The following is a 20,009-nucleotide window of genomic DNA, read 5'->3' on the forward strand; positions in this document are numbered from 1 at the left end:
TCCCCCAAAACTCAACAAGATCTTCAACCAGAAACAGAAAAACCTATACTTGGAGCCTCCAGATGCTTCGCAATACACCCGAAGGTATGGTCAAGTGAAAAATTGGCTAAATATATAACCAAACCCCGAAGGAAATAGGGAGTAAGAAATGCTCCGCCTTCCTCACTAACCTAAACAGGGAGGCTTTCTCTGGTAACTGTGAATATAGAAACAGAGGCGGGCAAAGGGGGTGAATAGATCCAGGCCACGGCACAAACAGCCGAACCAGGCTGTGGCACGGAGATCCAAGCCAAGAAAAACTGATCCTGTGGCAACCCGGGCAATACAAGCTAACACTCGCGCCAAACCCAAACAAAGAAAGGCAAGCGGGGCAGCCATTTTACCCAATCTCCTGGTCGGTGCGCAGTTAGTGGGCGAGAGATTTCTTCCTAAGCCCCGGGAGTGGGTGCCCGTGTTACCCTACAGAGAGGCAGAGTCAGAGGCCTTTCTGTGGGCCGAAAGCAGAATCTCTGGGCAGCCCCAGCGCCCTGGGAAAGCCGCGCATGGGAGGGAGCAAGAACTAATTCCAACGGTGGAAATTTTCCGAGTTGGTGGGGGTTTTACTCAGAGGGAAACGCGGCTGGCCTCATATCCTGGTCTTCACGCGCAGATAGGGAGTGAGAGATTCCTCCGAGTGCCTCGGCAGTGCGCGCCCGTGTTATCGCACAGAGGGGCAGAGTCAGGGGCCTTTGTGTGGGCCAAAGCGGAATCTCGGGCTGCCTCAGCGCCTTGCAAAAGCCGCACACGGGGACAGAGCAAGAGCCAATTCCAACGCTGCAACTTTTCCATGCGGTTGGGGGTTTCACTCAGAGCGTGAGACTGCTGGCCGGATATCCTGGTCTGCACGCGCAGTGAGTGAGAGTTTCCTCCCAAGCACCCCGGAAGTGGGCGCCCGCCTGTGTTACCGGACAGAGTGGCAGAGCCAGAGGTCTTTGAGTGGGCGGAAACCCCGCCTGATTATGCTAGCAGCTCTGACTGACTGAGCCTTACCCAGAGCCCTGTGCTGAGTGGAAATAGAGTGGGGAGTTTCCAGCTCTTTGAGCCTCTTACTATCCAGGCAGAGGCAGCAGCAACCCCATAGCTGGATTATCAGGCTACTAGTTGAGGAAGGAAAGACTAGGAGAAAGGCTCCAGGAACACGGACTCTCTCACTGTCAGAGCCTATAAATGCTAATGAGCCTCGACTGCCAACGAGACTAAAGCACAATACATGACATTGCCATAGAGACTTATCAACTGCAAACCTCTACCTGAGAGTGCCAAAGGGGCAGAACCCGGGGTACAGAGTCACCGACCAGGAAGAGGGAGAGACAAGAAAAAGCAAGAAGATAAACTCTCAAAATCAAGAATAATCTGCAGACTTTATAACCTATCCCATTTTATTATATTTGTTCATTTGTTTCTCTTATCTTCATTCTTGATACATTTTTTCCTCCTCCAATTTGGCCGATTAACTCTCTGCCGGTCTTACTCTCTCCTCTCCTTGAACTACACTACCCATAAGTGTTACATCTCCCATTATCTTTTCTCTCCTCTTCCTTTCTCTCTATGAGGGTTGCACTCCAAAACCCTTAACTCTCTCTCTCTCTCTCTCCTGTCTTTTTTCTTCTTTTAGTGGTTCCCTCTTTTTTTCTCTCTCTCTCTTTCTTTTCTCCCTCTATATTAGTTTCTTCCTTTCTCCTTTACATCTCCTGTCATTCAAACCTCAATAACAAACAAATTATCTTATCTGGGACTCAAACTTATGTTTGTGGCATTTTGGGGGGTTTTTACTTCACCTTTTTAACTCACTAGCAGTGCTCCCATCCCTGGCTCTCCATTTTATCTAGTTCTTGTTCCACTAAATACAATAGTAATTTTTTAATTTGTCCCCCCATTTTTCTGTTTTCCTCTTATTCCTCTCATCATAACTCTTAGACAACCAACACCTAAAAGCAAATCATTTTAATCTTGACCCAAATTTTTTCCTTATTTCCTTTTTGTGGGTCCATACCCCCTTTTTTTTCTTTTCTTTTTTTTCTTTTTTTTTCTTTTTTTTGCCCCTTTATTACTTTTCCCCAATTCAGGCCCTCCATCACAAGCATTGTTTGTTATAATTCACAGTTCACCACAAGATTTTCTCAAGAAAGAGGGGAGAGCAGAAGAGAGGATAAAAGGAGGGGGGGAATAATTTCCTTTTATTAAAATTTTTATTTTATTTTATTTTTCTTTATTTCATTATTATTTTTTTTTAAAAAGAAAACAACTCTTTTCGATTTTTTATTTTTTAACTTTTTATTCTTTATTAAATCTCATTAATACTATCAACAAAACCACCCTCAGATGCCATTAAGGAAGAGAAAATCAAATATCATGGATACAAAAGAAAGAGAGGTAACACAGCTAGATGAGGAAAAATCTATGGAGAAAAATTTAATATATTGGAAACCTTGGAGCTAAATGACAGAGAATTCAAGATAGAAATCCTAAAAATCCTCCAAGATATACAAGAAAACACAGAAAGGCAATTTAGGGAGCTCAGAAAACAACTCAATGAACACAAAGAATATATGTCTAAGGAAATTGAAACTATAAAAACAAATCAAACAGAGATGAAAAACTCAATTCATGAGCTGAAAAACGAAATAACAAGCTTAGTTAATAGAACAGGTCATATAGAAGAGAGGATTAGTGAAATAGAAGACAAGCAACTTGAGGCACAACAGAGAGAAGAAGAAAGAGACTGAAAAATAAAAAAAAATGAGATAGCCCTACAAGAATTATCTGACTCCATCAGAAAGAATAACATAAGAATAATAGGTATATCAGAGGGAGAAGAGAGAGAAAATAGAATGGAGAACATACTCAAACAAATAATAGATGAGAACTTCCCAAGCCTGTGGAAAGAACTAAAGCCTCAAGTTCAAGAAGCAAACAGAACTCTGAGTTTTCTTAACCCCAACAAACCTACTCCAAGGCATATGATAATGAAATTGACACAAACCAACAGCAAAGAAAAAATTCTCAAGGCAGTCAGGGAAAAGAAGAATACAACATATAAAGGAAGGCCCATTAGATTATCATCAGATTTCTCAGCAGAAACTCTACAAGCTAGAAGAGAGTGGACCCCAATATTTAAAGTCCTGAAAGAGAGGAACTTTCAGCCATAAATACTATACCCATCAAAGCTATCCTTCAAATATGAAGTAGAAATAAAAACATTCACAGATACAGAAAAGATGAGGGAATTTATCATCAGAAAACCCCCACTCCAGGAATTACTAAACGGGGTTCTCCAATCACACACAAAGAACAAAAAAAAAAAAACAAAGCCACAAGTAAAATCTCCAAGAAGAACACAATAAAATCAAATTTAAACTGTGACAACAACAAAAAGAAAGGGGGGGAGAAGATGGAGATTAACAGTAGCAAAGGACAATGGAGTGCAAAAGTACTCACAAAATAGTTCGCTACAATGAACAGGGTAGGGACCCTTTTCATTACTCAAAGGTAACCACCATTGAAAAAACCACCACAGAAGCACATGAGATAAAAGAGATAGCAACAGAGGAAACATGTATGGAATACAACCAAATAAAAACAAAAGATAGAAAAACGAAAGAGAAGGATCAAACAAGACACAAAATTAACAGAAAGCAAGATATAAAATGGCAATAGGGAACTCACAAGTGTCAATAATTACACTAAATGTAAACGAATTAAACTCACCAATAAAAAGGCACAGAGTAGCAGAATGGATTAAAAAAGAAAATCCAACTGTATGCTGCCTACAGGAAACTCATCTAAGTAACAAGGATAAAAACAAATTCAAAGTGAAAGGCTGGAAAACAATACTCCAAGCAAATAACATCCCAAAAAAAGCAGGTGTAGCAATACTCATATCGGATAATGCTGACTACAAGACAGGAAAAGTACTCAGAGACAAAAATGGCCATTTCATAATGGCTAAGGGGACACTGAATCAAGAAGACATAACAATTCTTAATATATATGCACCAAACCAAGGAGCACCAAAATATATAAGACAGCTACTTATTGATCTTAAAACAAAAACTGACAAAAATACAATCATACTTAGAGACCTCAATATACCGCTGACGGCTCTAGATCGGTCATCCAAACAGAGAATCAACAAAGACATAGTGGCCTTAAACAAAACACTAGAGCACCTGCATATTATAGATATCTACAGGACATTTCATCCCAAAGTGACTGAGTATAAATTTTTCTCCAGTGTACATGGATCATTCTCAAGAATTGACCATATGTTGGGCCACAAAAACAACATCAGCAAATTCAGAAAAATTGAAGTTGTACCAAGCATATTTTCTGATCATAAAGCCTTGAAACTAGAATTCAGCTGCAAAAAAGAGGAAAAAAATCCCACAAAAATGTGGAAACTAAACAACATACTTTTAAAAAATGAATGGGTCAAAGAAGAAATAAGTGCAGAGATCAAAAGATATATACAGACTAATGAAAATGACAATACGACATATCAGAATCTATGGGATGCAGAAAAAGCAGTGATAAGAGGGAAGTTCATATCACTTCAGGCATATATGAACTAACAAGAGAGAGCCCAAGTGAACCACCTAACTTCCCACCTTAAGGAACTAGAAAAAGAAGAACAAAGACAACCCAAAACCAGCCGAAGAAAGGAGATAATAAAAATCAGAGCAGAAATAAATGAATTAGAGAACAGAAAAACTATAGAGAAAATTAATAGAACAAGGAGCTGGTTCTTTGAAAAGATCAACAAAATTGACAAACCCTTGGCAAGACTTACCAAGGAAAAAAGAGAAAGAACTCATATAAACAAAATCCAAAATGAAAGAGGAGAAATCACCATGGACACCGTAGATATACAAAGAATTATTGTAGAATACTATGAAAAACTTTATGCCACTAAATTCAACAACCTAGAAGAAATGGATAAATTCCTAGAACAATACACCCTTCCTAGACTGAGTCAAGAAGAAGCAGAAAGCCTAAACAGACCTATCAGTAGAGAAAAATAGAAAAAACCATTAAAAACCTCCCCCAAAATAAAAGTCCAGGCCCTGACGGCTATACCAGCGAATTTTATCAAACATTCAAAGAAGACTTAGTTCCTATTCTACTCAAAGTCTTCCAAAAAATTGAAGAAGAAGCAGTACTTCCAAACACATTTTATGAGGCCAACATAACCCTCATACCAAAACCAGGCAAGGATGGCACAAAAAAAGAAAACTACAGACCAATATCTCTAATGAATACAGATGCTAAAATACTAAACAAAATACTAGCAAATCGAATACAACAACATAATAAAAAAATAATACATCATGATCAAGTGTGATTCATCCCAGAATCTCAAGGATGGTTCAACATACGTAAAACGGTTAACGTAATACACCATATCAACAAAACAAGGAACAAAATCCACATGATCTTATCAATAGACGCAGAAAAGGCTTTTAATAAAATACAACACAATTTTATGTTTAAGACTCTCAACAAAATGGGTATAGAAGGAAAATATCTCAACATGATAAAGGCCATATATGATAAACCATCAGCTAACATCATATTAAATGGCACTAAACTGAAGGCTTTCCCCCTTAAATCAGGAACAAGACAGGGTTGTCCACTCTCTCCACTCTTATTTAATGTGGTACTAGAGGTTCTAGCCAGAGCAATCAGACAAGACAAAGAAATAAAAGGCATCCATATCGGAAAGAAGAAGTAAAGGTATCACTTTTTGCAGATGATATGATCCTATACATCGAAAACCCCAAAGAATCCACTAAAAGACTACTAGAAACAATAAGCCAATACAGTTAGGTCGCAGGATACAAAATTAACATACAGAAGTCAATAGCCTTTCTATATGCCAACAATGAAACAATTGAGAAGGAATTCAAAAGAATAATCCCCTTCACGATTGCAACAAAAAAAATAAAATACTTAGGAATAAACATAACAAAGAATATAAAGGACTTATATAATGAAAACTATAAACCATTGTTAAGGGAAATCGAAAAAGATATAATGAGATGGAAGAATATACCTTGTTCTTGGCTAGGAAGAATAAATATAATCAAGATGGCTATATTACCCAAAGCAATATACAAATTTAATGCAATTCGCATCAAACTTCCAATGATGTTTTTTAAAGAAATAGAGCAAAAAATCATCAGATTTATATGGAACTATAAAAAACCCCGAATAGCCAAAGCAATCCTAAAGAAAAAGAATGAAGCTGGGGGCATTACAATACCTGACTTCAAACTATATTATAGGGCCACGACAATCAAAACAGCATGGTATTGGCAGAAAAATAGACACTCAGACCAATGGAACCCAATAGAAAGTCCAGAAATAAAACCACATATATATAGTCAAATAATATTTGATAAAGGGGCCAACAACACACAATGGAGAAAAGAAAGCCTCTTCAATAAATGGTGCTGGGAAAACTGGAAAGCCACATGCAAAAGAATGAAACTGGACTACAGTCTCTCCCCCTGTACAAAAATTAACTCAAAATGGATCAAAGATCTAAACATAAGACCTGAAACAATTAAGTACAGAGAAGAAGACATAGGTACTCCACTCATGGACTTGGGTTTTAAAGAGCATTTTATGAATTTGACTCCACAGGCAAGAGAAGTGAAGGCAAAAATTAATGAATGGGACTACATCAGACTAAGAAGTTTTTGCTCAGCAAGAGAAACTCATAGCAAAATAAACAGAAAGCCAACTAAATGGGAAATGATATTTTCAAACAACAGCTCAGATAAGGGCCTAATATCCTAAATATACAAAGAACTCATAAAACTCAACAACAAACAAACAAACAATCCAATAAAAAAAATGGGAAGAGGATATGAACAGACACTTCTCCCAGGAAGAAATACAAATGGCCAACAGATATATGAAAAGATGCTCATCTTCTTTAGCTATTAGAGAAATGCAAATCAAAACGGCAATGAGATACCACCTCACACCTGTTCGATTAGCCATTATTAGCAAGACAGGTAATAGCAAATGTTGGAGAGGCTGTGGAGTAAAAGGAACCCTCATCCACTGTTGGTGGGAATGTAAAGTAGTACAACCATTATGGAAGAAAGTATGGTGGTTCCTCAAAAAACTGAAAATGGAACTACCTTATGACCCAGCAATCCCTCTACTGGGTATATACCCCAAAAACTCAGAAACATTGATACGTACAGACACATGCAGCCCCATGTTTATTGCAGCATTGTTCATAGTGGCCAGGACATGGAAACAACCAAAAAACCCGTCAATAGATGACTGGATAAAGAAGATGTGGCACATATACACTATGGAATACTACTCAGCCATAAGAAATGATGACATCGGAACATTTACAGCAAAATGGTGGGATCTTGATAACATGATACGAAGCGAAATAAGTAAATCAGAAAAAACCAGGAACTGCATTATTCCATATGTAGTCGGGACATAAAAGTGAACTAAGAGACATTGATAAGAGTGTGGTGGTTATGGGGGGACGGGGGGGAATGGGAGAGGGAAAGGGGGAGGGGGAGGGGCACAAAGAAAAGAAGATAGAAGGTGACAGAGGACAATCTGACTTTGGGTGATGGGTATGCAACATAATTGAACGACAAGATAACCTGGACTTGTTATCTTTGAATATATGTATCCTGATTTATTGATGTCACCCCATTAAAAAAATAAAATTAAAAAAAAAATTCTACCTACAGCATTTGTTTCACTTTAGAACTATGTTTTCAAAGAGTTAATTGCTATACACTTCTTACTATCTTCATGTTACTTTTTAATCATGAACTGCTTGCACTATTTATATTGCTACCCTTTTTCCATCTCACTGTATATTGCCTGTTATGATATGTGCTTTGTATAGGTCAGGTGTCTAGGTTTTCTGCCTTCCAACCCATTCCTTCTATATGCTTCTCCAAAGACTACAGGTGACACTCAACAATTCATTAGTAATTGTCAAAATAAGAAAAGAAAACTAAAGATGAAAATGAGCCATCTAGTGACTTCAGACAAATGGTATCAGTCAGGGTTATGAAACTTAGAAATAAAGGGCTGTGAAACTCTTCAGAACCTACCTAATCAAGTTATCAATTGTGTCTTCTACTATACACTATGAGTGAATGAAATAAGTATTTTTATTTTTTTTCATAATTATCTGTCTCCTACCCATGCTTATCGTGTTTTCCTACCCAGCAACTTCAGGCTAAGCCATGTGACAATGAAATATAAGCCAATGACACATAGGTCATGTCCAAGAATAAACTTAATATGTGTTTGCATGCTTTGACTTTACCTTGTAGTCCTTATATTCTAATATAAGAACATGTCTGTTTAGTCTAGATCCCTGAAAATATTTATAAGAATCTGTTTGAGGGTCAGTGTAACCCACCAGAGCCAACTAAAGCTACAGCTGACCCATAGCCTCCAATTAGCATAAAAAAGAAATCAGGACCTGTTGCTGTAAGCCTAAAATACTGGTGCTGTTTGACATAACAACAAAATCTCAGGTTGGATGTGTAAAACAAAATCCTAAAATATATGGCATTGGTTTTAAGGATAAGCAGGTGGGGGTAAAGACCCTGATAGAAGAGGTTAGAAGAATGACAACTTGTGTGGGCAGTGGCAAAATATTTCGTAATACTTTTGCTGTGATATCTTGAAAGGCAGAAAACACACACAGTGTAGTTGAGGTTCTGGGACAAGAGATTTGGAGATAAAATGTTGGTAGTGTTTTTTAGCTATGTTTAATAGGTAGTAGGAGAGGCAATGAGGTCATAATAGACTTGACCTGTTTGCAAACAGGGATTAAAAAGGGAAAATGGACAAGCCACATATTATAGGAATAGTAGGGTTGAAAGATATATTTTCCCCCAATCTGGTAAAGATCCTCAAGTGTGGCCTTAAGTACTTTCTCTTAAAACTTCTTCCAGGCTAAAGTCAGACAACAGTAAATTCTTTCAGTTTGAAAAACAGTTGGGAGTCTGGATAGAGAAGAGATCAATGGTGTGGTCCTAGAAGGTCTAATAAACTTGGTTCCTGTCATTAAGTACATTTAGAACTTGACCATATGGTGACACAGTGGATAGAGAGACAGCCTAGATGCTGAGGACTCAGGTTCGAAACCCCAAGTTTGCTGGCTTGAGCATGGTCTGATCCGACTTGAGCCTGGGCTCACCAGCTTGAGCCCACAGGTCACTGTCTAGAATCCCAAGGTCGCTGGCTTGAGCCCAAGGTCACTGGCTTGAGCAAGGGGTCACAGGCTTAGCTGCAGCCCCCAGTCAAGACACATATGAGAAAGTAATAAATAAATAAATAAGGTGCCACAACAACTTGATGCTTCTCATTTCTCTCCTTCCTGTCTGCCTATCCATTTCTCTCTCTCTCTAAAAAATAAAAAAATAAAAAGTATAATTAGAGAGACATGTCTCACACAGAACTGAGAAAGTTACCATTTGCATTAATTAGAACCAAATAATGTGAAAAATATTGTCCAAAGAGTTATATTTTATTATAAAATGTGCTACAAGCCTGAATAGAAAAAGAACAGTGACGTTAGAAATGTAAAATGACTATGTTATTGAAATAACTCCAATGTTCTATAACTTGCTTTATGTGACATATATAGATATAACAGTGTGAAAATTTTAAATACACATATCACAAAAAATGTCACAGTAGTACAATGAACTGTTGTAAGCCTTTGAGCAAGTGACATTCATACTGGCTCTTAGTGTCCTTTCTTTGTAAAAAAGCAGAGTAGGATTAAGTATTCTCTGAAGTCTCTTTTCAGCTCATATTTGATTTCATGCTACTAAAATAGTTCTATTTATAGCCTTTCTTATCATGTGAAAACATATTTCTTCCTTTCTCTGGGAAAATGCTACAGTCATTCAAAAATAACTAATAAACAAGTTTTCTAAGATCCTAAAAACTATAAGCTGAATGAGAACAGTTCTTTTGAAGGAAATAAGTGAGGAAATTCTATTATATAAGCAGACAGGGCTAAGTGCTTAATTAAATATGGGAGGTTATTAAAGATCAAGTATTAAAAATTTTATTCAATTCCTAAATCACAATTTAGTTTACATAAAATTTATGGTATGACATCCCACAAAGGATATGTTTAAATAGTTTTTATTTATAAAGATTAAAACACTAAAGCATACTGTCATGTTTTTTTAAAGAATTTATTTTCATAAAAGTGGGATAATAGGGAGTCGCTTGCTGGTCGTGCAGGCTGATTCGCAGTGCTTCGGCACGAAAGAGGCCCAGAGGTTTCACCAGATGGCCAAAGGGGTCCACGGCACAAAAAGAAGCAAAGGATTGAGGGGGAAGACAAGATGGTGATGGAGTAGGTGGATGTACCAACTTCCACCTCCCAGAACCAAAGTGGATTACAAACTAATTTTAAGAACCATCATCTGGAAAAACCAACTTTTGACTAAACTAGGAGGACATTTCAACCAAGGAACACTGAAGAAGCCACACTGAGACTGGTAGGAAAAGCAGAAACGCGGAGAGGGCTGCCCAGCTCCCCAGAGCAAACGGCAGCCGGGAGAGGCTCACATGGTGGGAAGTGAGTTTAGCAGAGAGGGGAAGGTCCTGAGTCCCAGGAACAAAGCCCCAGCCTGCAGCCCCAGAGCCTAGAAGAGGCATATGGACAGTATTTAGCTGGAAACAAAACAGGATACTGTTTGTGAGAAAGAGACTGATTTCTCAGACCCAGGATTCTGCTTAAAGTAACCGTTCAGAACACCTCTCTCACAACCACTCACCCAGGGGTCCAGGGGATGGGGAGAGAGGAGAGGACCGGAGAGGCAGGAAGAAAGTGTAATATAGGAGGCACAGGGAGAAACATTTTGAGAGACAGCCACCCTAACCCCTGGGACGAGTCACTCCCCAAATATGAAGTGAATATTTCTCCTGAAAACAGCAATACCAGCAAAGGGAAGCAGGACACCAGCCAAATAAGGTCTCCAACGGTACTTACAGCGGAGTCGCTTAGAAGGAGGGAGTTTCGGGACTACAGTAGTGAGTCTTAAGGTCTGAGCTGCAGTGCCCCCACCCACACGGCTGAGGGCTCACCTGAGGGCAGGCAGCAGCAGGACGCGGAAGCAGAGTTCTGTTGGCAAGGGCAGAAGCCGGCTGGCCACCACTGAGGCCCAGGTGTGAGCTCAGTCTTGCCCGGCTGGGGAGGAGAGGATGTGCAAAATTGGTCAAGCCCAGCTGCGAGGTATCTGCAATCCAGCCTGTGGGGGAAGGGCAGGAGCCCCAGAAGTGGTGGAGACACACCCTTGAGCAAGTGCACAGGAGCACAGCCTTGCCCCACTCACTGAACCAAGGCTTGTGGCCTGACTTGGGAGCCGGCTCCTCCCGTGGGGGTGGAGCCAAAAGCCCAGAACAGGTGGAGTCCCACTACTGAGCATGGGAACACAGTCCCACCCAACCTGTGGAGCCGAGGCTTGCAGCCATGCCACAAGTGGGCTCCTCCTTCAGGGGCGGGTGAAAGCCCGGAATCAAGCGGAGACCCGCAGCTGAGCAAAGGAGCTCGCCACTGCCCTCAGGGCCAAGCATAATGCTACCCGTGGGGACGGGGAAAAAGCCAAGGCCACTGAAGCTTGTACACCAGAGCACATGATCACAGCCACTCACATGAAGGAGAGGCAGAAACCACAGCAACAGCCCCAGTGGGCAGGCACCAGCAACGCTCATACCCTAATGCACTAGGCAGCAACAGCAGAGGGGGTGGCGGGACTGCAGACACACCAAACCTAGGGAACACAGAGGCCACACTCAGTGGACTCCAGTGGCCAAAACCTTCTTTTACACAGACGAAATTAGAAGGCAGAGAAATGCAACACAAATAAATCAAGAGAAATCCCAAGAAAAGGACCTGAATGAGTCAGATATAACCAAATTACCAGATGCAGAGTTTAAAATAACGATTGTTAGGATGCTCAAAGATATTAGAACAGCAATAGATGGTCATTACAAACACCTAAATAAAGAGATAGCAGATATAAAAAAGGACATTGAAATAATAAAAAAGAATCAGTCATAAATGACAAATACATATCAGAAATGAAAACACAATGGAAGGAATTAAAAGCAGGATGGATGAAGCTTAGAACTGAATCAGAGAGTTAGAGGACAAGATAAATGAAGGCATGGAAGCAGAGCAGAAAAAAGAAAAGAGACTCAAAAAGTCTGAGGAAATTCTAAGAGAGCTCTGTGACAACATTAAGAGAAATAACATCTGCATCATAGGGGTTCCTGAAGAAGAAGAGAAAGAACAAGGGATAGAGATTTTGTTCAAACATATCATAGCTGAAAACTTCCCTAAATTAAGGCAGGAAAATGTCTCACAAGTTCAAGAAGCACAGAGAATTCCAATAAAGAGGAACCCAAAGAAATCTACACCACATCAAAATTAAAATACCAAAGCTAAGTGATAAAGAGAAAATATTAAAAGCTGCTAGAGGAAAAAAAGACTACCATCTACTAAGGAGCCCCTATAAGGATGACTTCTGACTTCTCAACAGAAACCCTTGAGGCCAGAAGGGAATGGCAAGAAATATTCAAAGTAATGCAGAACAAGAGCCTACAACCAAGACTACTTTATCCAGCAAGGCTATCGTTTAAAATTGAAGGAGAAATAAAAAGCTTTCCAGACAAAAAAAAAACCTCAAGGAATTTACTACAACCAAACCAATGCTGTAAGAAATGCTAAGGGGCCTGTTGTAAACAGATCAAAGGGGAAAAAGAATATAGCAAAAGAGGAATACAGTTTTAAAGAATAAAATGTCAATAAACAAATACATATCAATAATAACCTTAAATGTAAGAGGATTAAATGATCCGATCAAAAGACATAGGGTAGCTGCATGGATAAGAAAACAGGATATGCTGTCTACAAGAGACACACCTTAAAATAAAGATGCCAGCCCTGGCTGGTTGGCTCAGTGGTAGAGCGTTGCCCTGGCATGCAGAAGTCCCAGGTTCGATTCCTAGCCAGGGCACACAGGAGAGGTGCCCATCTGCTTCTCCACCCCTCCCCCTCTCCTTCCTCTCTGTCTCGCTCTTCCCCTCCCACAGCCAGGGCTCCATTGGAGCAAAATTGGCCTGGGCACTGAGGATGGTTCCTTGGCCTCTGCCTCAGGTGCTAGAATGGCTCTGGTTGCAACAAAGCAATGCCCTAGATTGGCAGAGCATTGCCCCCTGGTGGGCATGCCGGGTGGATCTCAATCAGGCGCATGCGGGAGTCTGTCTGCCTGCCTCCCCATTTCCAATTTCAGAAAAATACAGAAGTAATAATAATAATAATAAATATCTACACACCTAATATAGGAACACCAAAATATATACAGCAGACTTTGATGGATTTAAAGGGCGAGATCAACAGCAATACTATAATAGTAAGGGAATTCAATACCCCACTAACATCACTAGATAGATCCTCAAGAATGAAAATTAACAAAGAAACAGCAGTTTTAAAGGACATACTAGATCAACTCGATTTAATAGATATCTTCAGAACCTTTCACCCTAAAGCAGCAGAATATACATTCTTTTCAAGTGCTCATTGTACATTCTCTAGGATAGACCACATGTTAGGGCACAAAGCGGTCTCAACAAATTTAAGAAGATTGAAGTCATATCGAGCACTTTCTGTGATCACAATGGCATGAAAATAGAAATCAACCACAACAGAAAAACTGAAAAATACTCAAACACTTGGAAACTAAATAGCATGTTATTAAATAACAAATGGGTTAACAATGAGATCAAAGAAGAAATAAAAAAAAAATCCTAGAAACGAATGATAATGAGAATACATCAACTCTAAATTTATGGGACACAGCAAAAGCAGTCTTAAGAGGGAAGTTCATAGCATTATAGGCATGCCTCAAGAAGCTAGAAAGAGCTCAAATAAACAACTTGACCCTACATCTGAAAGAACTAGAAAAAGAACAGCAAGTAAAGCCCAGAAGTAGTAGAAGGAAGGAAATAATAAAGATCAGAGCAGAAATAAATGACATAGAGGCTAAAGAAACAATACAGAGGATCAATGAAACCAGGAGCTTGTTCTTTGAAAAGGTAAACAAGATTGATGAACCTTTAATCAGACTCATCAAGAAAAAAAGAGAGAGGACTCAAATGAATAAAATTAGAAATGAGAATGGAGAAATAATAACTGCCACAACAGAAATACAGAATATTGTAAGATAATACTATGAAGAACTGTACACCAAAAAACTAGACAACCTAGATAAAATGGACAAATTCCTTGAAACATATAATCTTCCAAAAATCAATCTGGAAGAATCAAAAAACTTAAACAGACTAATTACAACAAATGATATTGAAACAGTTATCAAAAAACTCCCCAAAAAAGAAAAGTCCTGGGCCTGATGGCTTCACAAGTGAATTCTATCAAATAGACAAAGAACAACTAACTCCTATCCTTCTCAAGCTATTTCAAAAAATTCAAGAGGAAGGAAGACTTCTAAGCTCCTTAAATGAGGCAAATATAATTCTGATTCCAAAACCAGGCAAAAACAACACAAAGAAAGAAAATTATAGATCAATATCCCTAATGAATATAGATGCTAAAATCCTCAACAAAATATTAGCAAACCGGATCCAGCAAAATATGAAGAAAATCATAAACCATGATCAAGTGGGATTTATTCTGGGGAGGCAAGGCTGGTACAATATTTGCAAATCAATCAGTGTGATTCATCACATAAACAAAAGGAAGGAGAAAAACCACATGATAATTTCAACAGATGCAGAAAAAGCATTTGATAAAATCCAGCACCCATTCATGATCAAAACTCTCAGCAAAGTGGGAATACAGGGAACATACCTCAACATGGTAAAGGCCATCTATGACAAACCCACAGCCAACATCATACTCAATGAGAAAAAATTAAAAGCAACCCCCTTAAGATCAGGAACAAGGCAGGGGTGCCCCCTTTCACCACTCTTATTCAACATAGTTCTGGAAGTTCTAGCCACAGCAATCAGACAAGAAAAAGAAATAAAAGGCATCCAAATTGGAAAAGAAGAAGTAAAACTATCATTATTTGCAGATGATATGATATTGTATGTAGAAAACCTTAAAGTCACAGTCAAAAAACTACTGGACCTGATAAATGAATTCAGCATGGTGGCAGGATATAAAATTAATACTCAGAAATCAGAGGCATTTTTATACACTAACAATGAACTGTCAGAAAGAGAAATTAAGGAAGCAATCCCCTTCACCATTGCAACCAAAAAAATAAAGTACTTAGAAATAAATTTAACCAGAGAGATTAAAGACTTGTACTCGGAAAATTATAAAACATTGAGAACAGAAATCAGGGAAGATACAAACAAGTGGAAGCATATACAGTGCTCATGGTTAGGAAGAATAAACATTATTAAAATTCTATATTACCCAAAGCAACTTATAAATTCAATGTAATACTGATTAAAATACCAATGACTTACTTCAAAGATATAGAACAGACATTCCAAATATTTATATGGAACCAAAAGAGAACATGAATAGTCTCAGCAATCTTGAAAAGGAAAAAAAAAGTGGAAGATATCACACTTCCGCATATCAAGTTATACTACAAGGCCATTGTACTCAAAACAGCGTGGTACTGGCATAAGAACAGGCATATAGATCAATGGAACAGAACTGAGAACCCAGAAATAAACCCGCACTTTTATGGACAACTGATATTTGACAAAAGAGGTAAGAGCATACAATGGAGTAAAGACAGCCTCTTCAATAAATGGTGTTGGGAAAATTGGACAGCTACCTGCAAAAAATAAAACTAGACCACCAACTTACACCATTCACAAAAATAAACTCAAAATGGATAAAAGACTTAAATGTAAGTCGTAAAACCATAAGCATCTTAGAAGAAAAAATAGGCAGTAAGCTCTCTGACATCTCCCGAGCAATATATTTGTCGATTTATCTCCACGGGCAAGTGAAATAAAAGACAGGATAAACAAATGGGACTATATCAAACTAAAAAGCTTTTGCACAGCTAAAGACAATAAGAACAGAATAAAAAGGCAAACTACACAATGGGAGAATATATTTGAAAGTATGTCTGATAAGGGGTTGATAACCAAAATTTATAAAAACTGGTAAAACTTAATACCAGGAAGACAAACAATCCAATCAAAAAATGGGCAAAAGAAATGAATAGACACTTCTCCAAAGAGGACATACAGATGGCCAATAGGCATATAAAAAAATGCTCAACATCACTAATCATTAGAGAAATGCAAATTAAAACCACAATGAGATATCACTTCACACCAGTCAGAATGGCGCTCATCAACAAAACAACACAGAATAAGTGCTGGGGAGGATGTGGAGAAAAGGGAACCCTCCTACACTGCTGGTGGGAATGCAGAATGTAGCCACTGTGGAAAACAGTATGGAAATTCCTCAAAAGATTAAAAATTGAATTGCCTTTTGACCCAGCTATACCACTTTTAGGAATATACCCCAAGAACACCATAGCACTGTTTGAAAAGAAGAAATGCACCCCCATGTTTATGGCAGCATTGTTCACAATAGCGAAGATCTGAAAACAGCCCAAGTGTCCATCAGGAGACGAGTGGATTAAAAAGCTTTGGTATATATATTCTATGGAATACTACTCAGCCATAAGAAATGATGACATCGGATCATTTACAACAACATGGATGGACCTTGATAACAGTATACTGAGCAAAATAAGTAAATCCGAATAAACTCAGAACTATATGATTCCATACATAGGTGGGACATAAAAATGAGACTCAGAGACATGGACAAGAGTGTGGAGTTTACGGGGTGGGGGAAGGAGAAGGAGGGGGTTGGGGGAGGGGAGGAGCACAAAGAAAACCAGTTAGAAGGTGACGGAAGACAATTGGACTTTGGGTGATGGGAATGCAGCATAATCAAATGTCAAAATAACCTAGAGATGTTTTCTCTGAACATATGTACCCTGATTTATCAATGTCACCCCATTAAAATTAACTTTAAAAAAGTGGGATGATAGGTTCATGGTGCAAATAAATTACACAAAGATAGTTTTCAAAGACAGACTGGCAACGGCACCTTTGATATTATATATTCAAAATCTTTTAAGAAGCTATGCAATATTTTAACTAATATACTGTATATTTATATTTCTCATTTGTCCAATTTATATACTCTTAAATTAAAAAATTAAACTAGTTACCAAGAAAGAATCATGTCAATTATATATTGTTCAATAAAAATATCATGCTAGTAGATTTTAAATAAGATATCATTAATAATGAATGAGTTGACTATTTACAAATATTCCAAAACATACTACTTTTGTCAAACTTATATAGAAATTTCATGACACTGACATTAGTGAGGACTGTTAACTGCTGTGATTTCTTATAAAAGATCAATAAATCCTAGCTGAAGTAAGAGGCAGAGCTGAAAGTAATCATGTTCACCTTTTTATGGCATTCTGAAGACTCACTATGAAGATCCTAAGGAAGCGTCACTGTGAAGTTCCACAGAATTCACAATTTCAGGTCCTTGTATTTTGAATTTATTGTTATTATTCTGTAATATTTACTAAACACTGATAATGAAGTTAGTGCTGACTGGAAAAAAAAAATGAACCCGAAGGTAAATACAACCTAGATAAGAGTGACATGTGCTGTTGAAAATAAATTAATTGGTTCGATCTTGCCTGTCATTTCTGGAAGATCACCAGACAGAAGTTTCATTACAAATGCAGAAGAAAAAGAAAAAACACTTCTCGTTTCTTTTCCCCCTTTCTTACTGTACTATTCAAACTTGTGAATCTTGCAAAAATATCTGAATAAATAAACCAATACACCCTCTGGGGATTAATGGATAAGTATGTGTATCAAAGCAAATTACAAGTAATGAAACAACTAAAAACCTTTCACATTGCATATGTATTTGTTTTTCTCCCCTCAGCCTTCTCTTATAGACTGCCCTCTTTCAGGTTTAGGTGCCAACTGGGTGGAGAAAACATCCATAATTCCAAACATGCTCTTGATCTTAATTTAATTTTTCTACCTGTTAATTATTTTATTAGATTCATTTTGTTTCTGCTATGGCTTTTTCTCAGACATCCTGGCATCTACCTCCAGACCAACAGATTCTCCTGCCTGACTGGTTACTCTGCTCCTGGCAATTCACTCTGTTTCTTCTGACTACTTCAGCTGAGATGAAGAGCTCTTACTCCCTTGTCCTAATGCCTCTTTTACATTCCTTCATTCTCCACAAGAAAGCACCATGTGTTATTGGACACTTTGCCCATACAATATACCCTAGCCTGACAGCATGACAAGGAGCTGAAACAGAAACAAGCTTCAGCCCTGTTCACTAAAATGACAACGTATCAAACTTGGGCACAATAGCAGAAAGGGGATTCCAGTGGACAAAGATTTTAAAGACAGAGCTTAAGAAGCATTTCCTGAAACACTTCGAGGCTCTGTATGCAGTAATGTTTTAAGATTCAGAAGATAGTTTGGTGTAGATTTGGACAGGGGACATTTTTGCCTTTACAGCCCCTGAGCTGTGATCTTTGAGAATCAGTTATATTGAGAGTGTCAGGATATATGACCCTTTACATAGGCAATGTTGTTGTTTTTGTTGTTTCCACTGAGGGCATTAGCAATGATGAGAAAACTGTATAGGAAACTCATTTGATCTTTCTCCTCTTCTCTCTCTCTGATCTCATGTGATTCCTAAAAATATTTGGTGAAGATTTTTCAGGGAATTCAAGGTTTTATTTTGAAAATTATTTCCTGCTCTTTGAGCAATGGGAAGATGTACTTAGTTTACATTTTAGAAAAGAGTCCTAAAGATAAGGTAAAGAATAGTTGAAGGAAGATAGAAGCTATAACAACAAAATAGTGATATTCTATCGTAGTAATCTAGATAAGCCATGACAGAGTAGGAGGGAAGATTTATTATTAAAAATAACAGTAACTATAACAATTTGTTAATTAATACACAATATAAAAATAAGTATGTTGTGATGTCAAAAACATAAAATGTGGAGAGAGAAGTAAAAGGTAGAGTTTTTATATGCAAAGTTATCAGCATAAAGCAGACATATCTATATGTTTTATGTTATCCATATGATAATCACAGAGCAAAAACCTACCGAAGATATACAAATATAAAGAGAAGAAAATTAAAGCATACTCACAAGGAAAATCAATTCCTAAAAGAAGACAGCAAGAAAAGAAAAAAAGAAATAAGGGAGCTAATAATCAAAAACAATTAAGATTCCATTAGTAAGTCCTCACCCACCAATTGTTACTCTAATTGTAAATGAATTAAATTCTTAATCAAAAAGCATAAAGTGGCTAAATGGCTGACTAAAAAAAGACTGATGTATGTAACTGCCTATAAGAGACTCATGTCAGCTTTAAGAACACATATAGGTGTAAAAAAAAGGTGTGGAGGCCCTGGCCGGTTGGCTCAGCGGTAGAGCGTCGGCCTGGCGTGCGGGGGACCTGGGTTCGATTCCCGGCCAGGGCACATAGAAGAAGCGCCCATTTGCTTCTCCACCCCCGCTTCCTCTCTGTCTCTCTCTTCCCCTCCCGCAGCCGAGGCTCCATTGGAGCAAAGATGGCCCGGGCGCTGGGGATGGCTCCTTGGCCTCTGCCCCAGGCGCTAGAGTGGCTCTGGTCGCGGCAGAGCGATGCCCCAGAGGGGCAGAGCATCGCCCCCTGGTGGGCGTGCCGGGTGGATCCCGGTCAGGTGCATGCGGGAGTCTGTCTGACTGTCTCTCCCCGTTTCCAGCCTCAGAAAAGAAAAAGAAAAAGAAAAAGAAAAAAAAAAAAGGTGTGGAAAAGATTTCGATGCAAATGGTAATCAAAAGAGATTGAGGTAGCTGTACTTATAGCAGTCA

General features: G+C 38.5%; 1 protein-coding gene across 2 annotated transcripts in view; it reads right to left on the reverse strand.

The window, feature by feature from the left end:
- Positions 1-20,009, reverse strand: part of SLC16A7 (solute carrier family 16 member 7) — a 204,443-nt gene that overhangs the window by 85,302 nt on the left and 99,132 nt on the right. The gene's annotated exons all lie outside the window — the stretch shown is intronic.

Source organism: Saccopteryx leptura, chromosome 2 (assembly GCF_036850995.1).
Source record: "Saccopteryx leptura isolate mSacLep1 chromosome 2, mSacLep1_pri_phased_curated, whole genome shotgun sequence".
Taxonomy (NCBI): Eukaryota; Metazoa; Chordata; class Mammalia; order Chiroptera; family Emballonuridae; genus Saccopteryx; species Saccopteryx leptura.